The 12,231-nt window shown below is 47.2% G+C and overlaps 1 pseudogene; it reads left to right on the top strand.

Annotated features, from left to right (window-relative positions):
* Positions 1-5,114, top strand: part of LOC134471469 (src substrate cortactin-like) — a 29,486-nt pseudogene extending 24,372 nt beyond the window's left edge.
* The last annotated feature ends 7,117 nt before the right edge of the window (positions 5,115-12,231 follow it).

Below are 12,231 nucleotides of genomic sequence, written 5' to 3' on the forward strand. Positions count from 1 at the left end.
CTTACTCCCAAATCCAGAGAAAGCCAGGCCTCCCAGCAGCATCCTGCAAGTGCCATTCCTGACCACCTGCCTTGTTTTTTGTGACCCACAGAGGGCACCTGGTCAGAAACATTGGAGCCAATGTTAATGTGTGCTTCAGGATGCCTGTTAGAACTCAGAAGTCATATGGTTTTTTTTTATTTAAAAAATTTTTTAGTCACGCAGTTTTAAATTATAAGGTGTGTATTTTCTCTGAGTACCTTTGTCTTTGAACATGGTTCTTTTGGTGGTTCCCTTGCCTCACTCTGTGCGGAGGATTTGGTTAGAAGACAAGAAGCTGCTGGCTGGTGCTGATAGGCAGCACTGGACAGGACAGAAACCTGAGACCTAAAATACAAACAGGCTAATTTGAACTCAGGATGGAATGACTCGAGCCCTGGGGATGCAGTTTGGGGAGTGTATGGTTCCTGGTGAGGAGAGTGGACTTCAGTCCCTTCAGGATTTGGGAGTGTTGGGGGTAATAAGGACTGGGGCTCCCTGGATGAGAGGTCAGTCAGGACTTTGAACTGATGCCTTCCTGACTAGTGTCCTTTTCCTCAATCCCAGCCGAAGCTAGGAAATAAGTCCCCATGTCTTAGGTGGCATTGACAGTGTAGCTGTAAACTTTGTAGGTGCCAGCCAGGCCACAGGATATGTCCATTTGTTCCTTTTCAGGATGCAGCCTCCTTGAACGCAGAGGTCCTGCAAGTGAAAGTGAGCCCTAGCATGTGTACAGTGTAGAGGCCACAAACTACCTTCCCACAGGCCAGCAGTTAGCAGAGCCTGGACTATGATCCGGAAGCCATCTAGGACACCACCAAACCCTCTGGCCACTATCAAGCAGGTACTGTGCCCACGCTCCCATGCCCTTCCTGGGAATGGGGCTCTCTGAGAGATCCCACCCAGCATTATTCCCCATGAAGAATGTGTTCAGGGTTCCTGTCTGCTCACACCCCCCACCCCCGAACTCTTTGTTTCCCTATTAGAATGGCCCTAGGCACAGTGGTCTCCAGTGGCAGCAGTGGTCCTGGGAAGGTCCCTGGTATTCTGGGATACAGGGAACCTGGGGATAGGTCTGGAGTCAGGAAACAGGCTTCTGTTACTGTGGCATTTCCTCTGGACATCAAGCACCTGTCTGCTGCAGGACAACCTTAAAGGTGACACTTTCTGCAGCTTGAAGATGGTGCAGGTGTTTCACTTAGGTCAGTGTGGTGAACCTATAGCATGCCTGCTGCAGTGGGTATGCGCAGAGCCCTCTCTGTTGGCTCACAATCCAAGTCCCGCCAGAAACCCAGCGTTGAATTAGGTTATTTTTGTAAACTAAAACCTCGGTATTCAGGTTTAATTACAGCATTATCACTTTGTGATACATAAGTGGGTTTTGTGTTACAGTTTGAGTAGTTAGTTGGTCTCCAAAAGGTTTTCTGCCCCTGATCTAGGTGAACACTGCAGTTTTGCTTATTGTCCTTTAATACTGAGGTTTCCTGTAGTACACCAGGTCCAGCACAGACCCCTTATCCCACATGGAGCAATGTGGTAATGTGGTCGGTATGGAGGGCAGGAGCCACTTGGGCTGAGAACACACGTGACGGGGGGGGGGGGAGGCCTCTTACCTTGACAGCGTCACAGGCATTGATTGCCCTGTCCCTTCTCTTATTCACTTCCCTGATGATGCTAGATATTTTGCATTTTAAAAGTTATACTCTCAAAATGGTCATGAGAGCCATGTTCCCTGGGTGATGGCAGAGCTGGGAGTCCATGGACTTGCTCTTGAAAGCTGGAGTCTTCTCTTGAGTTTCCAGGAGGTGCCTCCTTTCCTCTCTCCTGCTGCCCTCAGAGTGGAGCTCACTCACTGAGATTTTTTCCTAGCAAGTGCTCCTGCCCCAAATCTTGGGAATCATTGTGTGAAAAGCAGTTACAGTGGGGAGGTACAGGTGGGTACCAGCTGCTGCTCAACTGTCCCCATTTCCTTTCAGAAGAGAACACCTATGACGAGTATGAGAACGACCTGGGCATCACAGCCATCGCACTTTAGGACTACCAGGCTGGTGAGGCGCCTGAGCAACTTCCTGCCCTTTGTTCCTGCCAACTCAGCCCCTAAGAATCTGACTTTTCCAGTGATGCTGCAGTTTCTATTTTGAAATAGTTTCAGTTACAGAAAAACTCCCAGTACAGTGACAAGGACTCTCATGTCTCAACCAGGTCCTAATTTTCTGCATGTGTGCATGTACAAACTCATGCACTTAACCACTTCAATTACATTTATTCTCAGATCCATCGGGGACCTGCAAGGTCCCCATTGCCCCTAAAAACCCCATTTGATGTGATGGCACGTACCTGCAATCCTGGCTACTTGGGAGACCAAAACAGGGGAATGCAAATTTGAACCCTGTCTGGGTGAATTAGCAAAACCCTGTCTCCAAAGAAATAGATGTGTTGGGGATGTAGCTCTGTGAAACGCCTGCAGGTGGCCCCCATTCCCTCCCTAGTATTACAAAAATACAGAAAACAAAACTCAAAAACTGCACTGTGCATGTCTAGGACATCCAGGGTCTCATATGAGTACTTCCAGCACTCTCCACCCTCTGGGAGGTCACTTGTGCACATGACACACCCCTCGGCGTTGGTCCTGTTTGGCCCTGTTCCTGGGCTGTGTCCTTCCACAGTTGGCCAGGGCCCAGCAGAGTTGGTGCTCGCATGGTAGGAAGGCCACAGATACAATTCGGTGCCTCCCTGTGCTGAGTTGTCTTTTTTGTGGTACCCAGGATCGAACTCCTGACCTTGTACTTGCCAAGCAGGTGCTTACACCACTGAGATAAATCCCTGCCCTACCCTGTATGTTATTTCTGTGGCATTGGTCACTATCACCTGCCAATCCACACCACTCCAGTAGCAGTTGATGACTGCGAGGCGCTATGGTGAGCCCCCCAGGTCCTGTCTTCTCTCAGCCTCACTTGGCCTTCCCTGACAGTAGCTTCCCAGTTCCTCCTCCCCGCTGAGTGGGGTCGGTCAAAGGCAGAGCGTGGCCTTTCTGCACCTGCTATTATTTATTCCCCTATCTATACATTTCTCTTGCTTTTTTTTTCTTTTGAGGCAGGGTCTCTATTCAAGTGATAAAACCTTTTTATCACCTGAAATAGAGTTGATGCTGGCTTTAAACTCACTATGTAGCCCTTGAACTTGTGCCATGTGATCCTCCTGTGTAAGCCTCCCGACTGCTAGGATTACAAATGTGCACCACCATGCCCAGCAGCACACATGTTTCTATTTATTCTTCAATGGGTTCTCTGATATTTTGGCATCTGTACATATGTTTGAGTTCATCCCGTGACCTGTGTTCCAGCCCGTCACCTGGGCTTCTTTCTAGACCCCTTCCTGTGTTCAGAACCACCCACCCTGACCACCCCTCCTACATGTCCTCGTCCCCCTGTGCCCTGTCAGTGGTGGCACCCTTCCCTCACTCCCCCAGTGAAGGTGGGAAGGAAGGCGAGTTCCCACCCATCCTGGCCATTTCTCAAAAACAGTGTCTGGCCAGGGTGGATGTTTTTGGAAGACGCCGCTCACATTTGTGCATCCCAGCCTTACACGGGCTGTGGCTGCCTCCTTCTTCTTGCTGCATGCTCCTCCCAGCCCCCCTGGAAATGTTTTCCATTTGTGTCTCTCTCTTTGCTTTTTTCCCAGCGCGTGGTGACGAAATCTCCTTTGACCCTGATGACATCATCAGCAACATAGAAATGATGCATGAGGAAGGCTGGCAGCGCAGCGTGTGCAAGCGCCTGTACGGGCTTTTCCCGGCCAACTATGTGGAGATGTGGCAGTAGGCGGCCCGCCTGCCCTGCGGGCCTGTACAGAATCACACTTCAGATCATGCCTTTGCTGGTTTGGGGTTTTGGGTTTGTATTTTTTGTTCTGTTTTCTGAGGGTGAGGAGGGAAATATACATATTGATTTTATATTTAATACTTCTACTGATGCTTTTGAAAATGTTGATGCCACAGAATGTGCTAATAAATTGTAATCATCTTCCCTAGGAGGACTTTGGTGATTGTTTTTGAACTTTTTTTTTTTTTTTTTTTGCCAAATTGCCTTGTCATGTGTAGCCACTTCAGGTACCTGTGGCTCTCCTGAGGTCAGCAGTGCATGTTGTCTGTATGTTTGTCATGACTGTTGGGTCTCCCAGGACTGATGTCCATGTCTGCAGCTCTGGGAGTGGCTGACTACATAAGCTCTGTGGGGCAGCAGTGTTCGGAAGTGGAGGGAAGACCCGGGTCAAGAGTAAGACTGGTGGGAACCCCTGGAGGGGTGCTGGCTCCCCTGTCAGGTGGGACACCCCCACATCTCATCCCATGTGACCCAAGGTTGTGCGAGGCTTTCTCCTGTGCCCCTGTCTTATCCCTATCTCCATGGCTCTCCTGACCCCTGACTCCTGCCCTGCTAGGTGTCACCACGTCCTTCCACTGTTCCCTCACTGCTTGTCTTACACACTGGCCCACAGTGAAGGGCCCTGGGCTTAGAGGTGAGCTTAAAGCTAGTGTTGGGCCTGGGTGCCACCCAGGGCTGCTCCCATGGCTGTCTGCTCATGCAGGGGGGGTGACATGTGTGTCTGGATGGCCCCCAGTTGGGGGAGGCAGGTACCTTGCTGTGGACTGCCAGAAGGACGCCCTCATCAGGGGGTTGTGCATTTTGCCAAAATCTCGTGTTTAGTTATTAAAATGTGATTGAGTTGGCTAAAATACGACTGGGAACAAGCAAGTGTTCCTTCCCGTTGTGCCACGGTGGTCTCTTTAAGCCACTCTGTCCATACTGCCTGCTACTTGCAGGGGGAATACCTGTCCTTCCTGAGACACCAGGGCCAGTCTTGTTGGTGCACATGATTGGGGGACAGATCCACGGAAATGTTATGACTGTTGGGGACACTTGGCGGTCCTGATGTGCATGTTTTCTCTCTGGAAGTGATTTCTGCAGTCTTGCTTTTCCCACTATTAGGTTGGGTTTTACATACAACTTACTGTATCTGGATTTCTGTAGTATACCTCATACGTATGATTTTTTAAAAATCAAATATTCCGAATAAACCTTTTTTTTTCTTTTTTTTAACTGATTTGCTGTGTGATTTGCTTTGATACTTGGTCACTTTGTTCTGGAGTTGAAAGTGCCTTTGTGGGTGTCAGTGTCCTGCATTCCGTGAGAGACCTGGCCTGGACCACCCTCCAGCCAATGTGCCATCCTGCTGCTTCTCAGGTGAAGCAAAGTCCCCTTCTCAAGGGCACGTTTTATCACCTGAAATGCATCCTCAAATCTTTATTTGAAGGAAGTCTCCAATCAGAACAGAAAATGCCATATTTAGCAATCACTTCTGAGCTGCAGCTCTCAAAATGAATCCTTCAGTGGTTGCCGTGTAGTCAGAGGCATTAGTTTCCTTCAGCTCACACACCTCAGGGCCTGAAGGAAGTGCTGAGCCTGGGCAGAGGAGCTGGTGTCTGCAGCAAGGGCCTGGCTCCTGGACCTGCCCTGGGCTCTGGCCAGTCTGCTTTAAAAGGAACAATCATGGATGAGGGACTAGCCACCTCTTTGGAAACCCCCAGGGCAGTGGCAAGGGAGCTGGTGCTCCCTCCAAGGTGGACAGGCAGACCTTCCTTCCTGGGCAGCTCCCAGACCCAGTGCCAGCACAAGAGGGCTTTGAACCTTTGGGAAAAGGCACTCTGTTATACCTGGAAGCAAGGGAAGCACAATGCAAATCATAGCTGTGCAACGCTTTTATGTTCGTGTCGTTTGCAGGAGCTGAGAGTAGCTTACTGCAGCCATAGTCCTGGTGTAGGGACAGGCCCAGAACCCTGAGCTTTGGGCACTGTCCTTGCTGTCTGGTGAGGTCCCTTGACTCTTCCTGCCAGCAGGAGCCAGGAGCAGGGCTTGAAAACCTGGTTCCACTCATACCCTGCCTGCTGGGCCCTCCTGTGGAAGCCCAGCTGAAAAGCCCCTCCAGCCTCTGAGCTGGCAGCAGCATCCCCAGTGCCCTGCCTTGCCTCCACCTTGATAGCAGAACTTTGTCAGTGTTGCTTGTGTGATACAATCCTGAGAGTCCATCTCTCCTCCCACAAAAAATTTGGTGCATCAAGGGGTCCCCAGTGTGGAGATTCTCATGTATGACTATAGTTTGGGGGTGGGAGAAGGGAACTGTCTACCAGTGAAGCTGCTGCTACCTGTTGGAGAGGGTGGGCAGATCTTGAACTCGGGTGTGACATGATAGGGGATATATGGTAACAGTGTTTCCATTGCCCACTGTTTACCCATTTGCTCTGTGACCATAGATGTGGCAGGGGCCTTGCAGACCCCGGACACAAAGTGGACAGGTCCCTTTCCATTTTGCTGAGTCATACATCTGTAATTCTTAAGTTTGATCTCAAGGACCCCTTTAGTCTGAGGAACAACTCGGGACTGGGTTTCTGGGCCCCTTTGTGCTCTCAGCCACTGGAAGCTGGAGGTCAGAGGTTAGCAGGCTTTTCTCTGTTGAGGCCCAGCCATGAGGAGTGATTTCATGGTATGGAGGCAGCAAGGGTCTCTGGGAAGCACTGCAGTTTCTGATGGCCACTTTGGGCAGCTCTGAAGTGCACACAGAGAAGGAAAACTGAGAGCAGGTGAAACTTCTTGTCTTGTGTGTGGAAGATACTTTTGCTGGTCCTTGTTCAACCAAAGATGTCCAGAAAGGGACTGCATGGGAAGTTAACGGAGCATGTCCCGGGTGCTGTCCCTGCATGTGGAATGACTGGTGAGGGAGGGCTCTGGTGGGGAACAGCTGGTTCCACCTTCATTATTACCTCCAGCTACAGATTGTGTAACCAAGAAGAGAACACAGGTGCCCCAGAGCTGTGCCCTGTGCTCTTGCACCCTGCAGACGCTGGTAGAGTGGGCAGGTGCTTTGCCTCCTACACTGGCTTGCAGATACTCAGCTTCTTTATCTGAGGAGGATTAAAAACAGCCACCTCAACTAGCTGAAGTGGCACACTCTTGAAGCTGAGACAGGAGAATTGCTGAAAGTTTGAGGCCAGCCTGAACTAGATAATGAGTCCTCGTCTTCCAAAAACCAAAAGACAAGACAGCTCTCTCTCTCTAGTCAGGTGCTTGCTAGAAGCATTTCACATGCTCAAGTGCCAGGACACACCTTCCCAGCTGGATGGGCCAGGCACAGTGTCACATGCCTTTGGTCTCAGCACTTTGAGGCTTGCCTGAGCCCAGACAATCCAGGCCAGTCTAGGCAACATAACAAGACCCAGCTCAAAGCAACAACTGCATGGAATGATTTGAGCATGTATTGCAATGTGATACAGTGATACATTGAGTAACTGGCTTTTCTGGAGACACCAAGATGCCTTCAGGTCCTTGCTTCCATCCGGTGTTGTGAATTCTGTTTTTTCTTCTTTCTTCTGACATTTTCTGCCACGGAAACAGACCCCTTGCTTTTGATTATGATTGTGAAGGTGATGCCATGTAAGGAATATAGTCATTCAAGTACAGTAAACACAGGCTGTGTGGTGAGGTTGTTTTTCCCCCAACATTATCATTGTTACAATAGTGCTTATTCAATGAACATTTAAAAATTCCATGAGCCAGACAGCTCAGTTGTCATTTCTGCTCTGTAAGATTTCCCATAAACAAGCCATCTAGATTTAATGTGGTTAATTTCTCTGTTAATGAAACTTCCTCCTAGTAAATAAGGAAATCCCACCTCTCAGGTGCACTGTGAGACTCAGTAGGCCCAGGGCGCTTTTCCAGGCAGAACAGTGACTTCCCACAGAAGCCCACCTTGTCATCCCCGGGATTTGTGAGAATGTCCTGTCTGGCACGGGAGAATTCGGTTGCAGATGGAAGCAGGAAGAGGGCGCGGAGGAATCAGTGGTTAAGGGGGCAGAGCTTCAGTGTGGGAAGATGAGGACATTCTGGAGGTGGACGTGGGGACAGCTGGTCAGTAGTGTGAGCATACCTAATGCCCCCGACCTGTGCACCTGAACATGGTTCAGATGGGAAGTTTTGTGTGTGTTTTACCATAACGAAAATATATCTTGTTGTCTGTTTGCTTTTTGAGACAGGGTCTTTTTCATAGCTCAGGCTGGCCTTGAACTTCTATGTAGCTAGCCCAGGCTGACCTTCACCTTGCAGCAATCCTCCTGCCTCAGCTAGAATTATAGATGTATGCTGCCACACCCTGCTGAAAACAAACTTGTCCAACAGAGATTAGAAATTTCTGAGTCGACCCAGCATAATCCAAAGGGGTCTTCAAGAGGCAAAGGGAGGGGCCTGGGGATTTAGCTCAGCGGCATAAGCACCTGCCTTGCAAGCAGGCAGTCGTGAGTTCGATCCCCAGTACCGATAAAAATGAAAAAGAAGCAAAGGGAGGCTAAGAGCTCAGAGTCACCGTGGTGGGATGGGAGAGGACCTTGACTGTTACTGCCAGCTCTGAAGTTGAGGAAAGTGGACAGAATCCACAAGTCCCTCCAGAAACTGGAGGCAGGAGGAAGTGGGTTTTCCACTGGACCTGCAGAAAGGAAGGCAGCCTGGCCATACCGTGTCTTTAGCTCAGGAAGACCCTTGCCAGATCCAGACCTACAAAACTGAAGGGACACTGTTTCTTTAGGTTATCAAGCTTGTGGTGTCACCAGAGTCTCCACAGACCATCCAGTCTTCATTACTTGGTGGTTGGCATGGTCTGTGTCTGACCACAGAGTCCCTTTCTCCACTAGGTGACTGCTGGGTGCCCAGAAGGTGCTTTGCTTGATAAATGATGCAAACCTGATGGCATGAAGAATCAAGGGACCCACGTTTGGTGATTTCTCCATGTGATGTTTCCTCCCACTTTTCTGTGGTGCAGGGTACAGAACCAGGACCCTCACACACGCTCTAGTCAGGCACCCTGACACTGAGACACACTCCCAAGTGCTGGGATTACAGGGGTGGGCCACCAGGTCTAGTTCACTCATTGTTATTAAGTTTCACTTAAAAATAAATTGCTATAAGGAGGCACAGAAGATAAATAATGCAAAAATAATAATCACTTATTTTTGGAATCTAAAAATGATGAATTTACTAGGTTTGGAGGTGGGCAGGGGGTTCACTATGAATTTGGGAGGCTGAGGCAGGGAGGTCAATATAAGTTTGAGGCCAGCCTGGGCTACATTAAAAATAAAAATAAAAATAAAAATGATAAGCTTAGCAGTAGACTGTGGAATGATGACTACTAGAGGAAGAAGGCATACAGAGCTAGGGTTTGGGAGATGTTTGTTAAAGAATGTATGTTTCCACTAGAATGGATTTTGAAATCTATTATACAGCATGGTGACTACTGCCAGTAGTAATGTATATTCCAAGATAACAAAGGGTAAATCTCAAACTTCTCAGCATAAAAGACGATTAGGTAAGTGAAGTGAGAAATACATATAATGGATTTAATTTTTCCACATATTGTCTGTTTCTGTGTATCAAAACATCATATTTTATTCCATAAATACTACAGTTATGAAGTGTCAGTCAAAAGAGTAACAATGGCCAAGTAGAAAAACCAAACAACAAAATACTAATGAAAAGAAAACAATGGCCATTGAATACTCTCTAATGTCAGCATAAAAAGCATATTGGTACTATTAGAAATGCAAAGGTTGAAAGTTTTTGTTTCAGTTTTTGAGGCAGGGTGTTGCTATGTGTTTACTGTGGAATGGTTGGTCTTTGAACACAGGAGGTGGCCCAGGCTGGCATACTCATGTGATCGTCTTGCTTCGGCCTCCGAAGTGCAAGGATTACAGGTGTGCAGCACCCTAGTTAGCTTTAAATAATTTAAAAAATCTCCTCCCACTATTAATGGTTTGAAGCTGGATCGTGCAATCAGCACATCAACACCTGTCACAGTGCTGACACTCTTTTCTTCGCTAAACAAGTCCGTGCTCACACAGGCTCAGCATTCCCGGCAATTCACGAGAAAACGTAATTATTGATCAAAGTCTGCAATTGTTTTTTCTTTCTTTCTTTTTTTGGTATGGGGAACTGAACTCAGGACCTCACTCTTACCAGGCAGGTACTGTGTCTCTGAGCTATGTCCCCAGCCCTGTAACTGCTTTTAGGGAAAAACATCACAGCACTTCACTCAAAGTCTGAGCAAGGAATGTGCCTGCGTCCATGATTATATATAGCTGTAGGGTTTTTAAAAGAAATATAGTTAATGGAGAAGAGAGACTGATGAATGAGATGCGAAGTGGTTTGGATAGTGTGAGTGTTGTCTGCTCATTTGATTTCCTGATATTAGATGCCAATTTAACTCTCACCTTTATGGAAAAGCCATTAACTGTACAATTAAAGTTTTGGTTGGTATAATTCAATTACTTGTGACTTACTGTGTGAAGAAATTTCATGTGTTACTGACAAAAGTATCAAGACAAAAGGAAGACAGCCGTTATTAGTGCTATGTCAAATTAGCATCAAAACACACGATTTATTTTGATACACACACACGTATTTTGTTTGTTTGGTCTCAAACTCACGGCAATCCTCCTGCCTCAGCTCCCGAGTCCTGGGATTACAGGTGTGCAATACCATGCCTGGCATGATATTTTTGAATGTGTAATTTGTAACATTTTAATCAAAGCAATTAAGATTGTAGCTAGGTCATATTTTATTTTATTTTATTCTATTATGTTCTATTTTTGGTACTAGGAATTGAACCCATAACCTCATGCTTTCCAGGCAGGTGCTGTGCCACTGAGCTGTATTTTCAGCTCTCTAAGTCATATTTTAAAAAATGAAAATAATAAACAATGATTAGGTCAAACTGCTGGAACTGGGATGTAAAATAAGTGGGTATATGAAGAAAAAGGTTGACTTTAAATGGGCAATTTTGCCTTCATTCAAACTATATTCTAAAAAATGGTATAAGAACAGAGCATGGTGACCCGTGCCTGCAATTCCAGCACTAGAAAGGCTGAGGCAGGAGGGTCACTGTGAGTTCTAGGCCAAGATGGATTACACAATGAGTCCAGGCCAGCCTGAACTACATAGCAAGACCCTGTCTGAAAGAAAGAAAGAAAGTTGGTAAAAATAACTTCATAACTAAGTTTACCAATTGTGACAATGACATTCTTCAAACAGAAGTTTAAAATGTTCAAAATTTAAAAAGCTATGTAGGCTGGGCGTGGTGGTGCACTTTTGTAATCCCAGCACTTGGGAAGTTGAGGTGGGAGGAACCTTTCAAGTTTCATGCCAGCTGAGCTACAAAGTGAGCTCAGGGTCAGCCTGAACAGCATAGCAGACTCTGTCTCAAAAGACAAAAAAAAAAAAAAGTAAAATTAAAAGAAAAAAAACTACTTAGAAATAACATGCTTAGCTTATCGATTGAGGGGGGAAATTTCCCTAAAACCTTGGATTGTGAGTAACCTGTTTTGCAAGTGTAACACAAGGGAAGCAATCATTTAAATAAAAATTAATTTGGCAAATGAAAGATGCCATCTAAGGCAAGTCATGTGTGTTGCTGAATGCATGTCACGTGATCACAAGGAGCCAATGATTGCTCTCTGCCCCCCTGCAGGATTGTGGGTAATCCTCTGCCAACAGCCAGAGGTTCTGGAGGAAATCTCTGCAGGGGAGGAGGGAAAAGTGGAGGAGCCCCTATTCCAAATGAGACTAGGGAGAGGTTAAAATGAGGGGAAACTACCGAATTTCATAGCGAGCATCTCCAAAAAAGGCTGTAGTGGTGGGAGCAATGAACCTGTTTAAGAACAACGCAGGGTCACATTTCGTTCAGCAAAGTCCTGAGAAGGAAGCAAGAGCAAGTGTCCCTGGAGAGATTCCTTCTGAAAGCTGCGCAAAACGCGAAAGATTCCCCTGAGCCAAAATGGCAGCGGTTCTGTGATGGTGAAAGTCGTCCTACAGGATAACCCTCCTCTCCTGTCCCCCCGCACACCAGCCAGGAAGCTTTTTTTTTGTCTTTTTGAGACAGGGTTTCTGTGCAGTTCAGGCTGGCCTTGAACTCACTTTGTAGCCTAGGCTGGTCTCGAACTTCAAGGACCCTCCTGCCTCAGCCTCCCGAGTGCTGGGATTACAGGCGTGAGCCACCACGCCTGGCTTAGCGAGGAAGCTTTCAAAGGCAAGTGCAGATAATTTGCTTTTATTTGTATGTCTTATTTTCTATTACATCACAGTATTACTAGCATTTTGGGTGAATGTTTTTGAGTTGTGG

Source organism: Cavia porcellus, unplaced genomic scaffold (genome assembly GCF_034190915.1).
Source record: "Cavia porcellus strain 051 isolate PalLab524CR breed Dunkin Hartley unplaced genomic scaffold, mCavPor4.1 scaffold_18, whole genome shotgun sequence".
Lineage (NCBI taxonomy): Eukaryota > Metazoa > Chordata > Mammalia > Rodentia > Caviidae > Cavia > Cavia porcellus.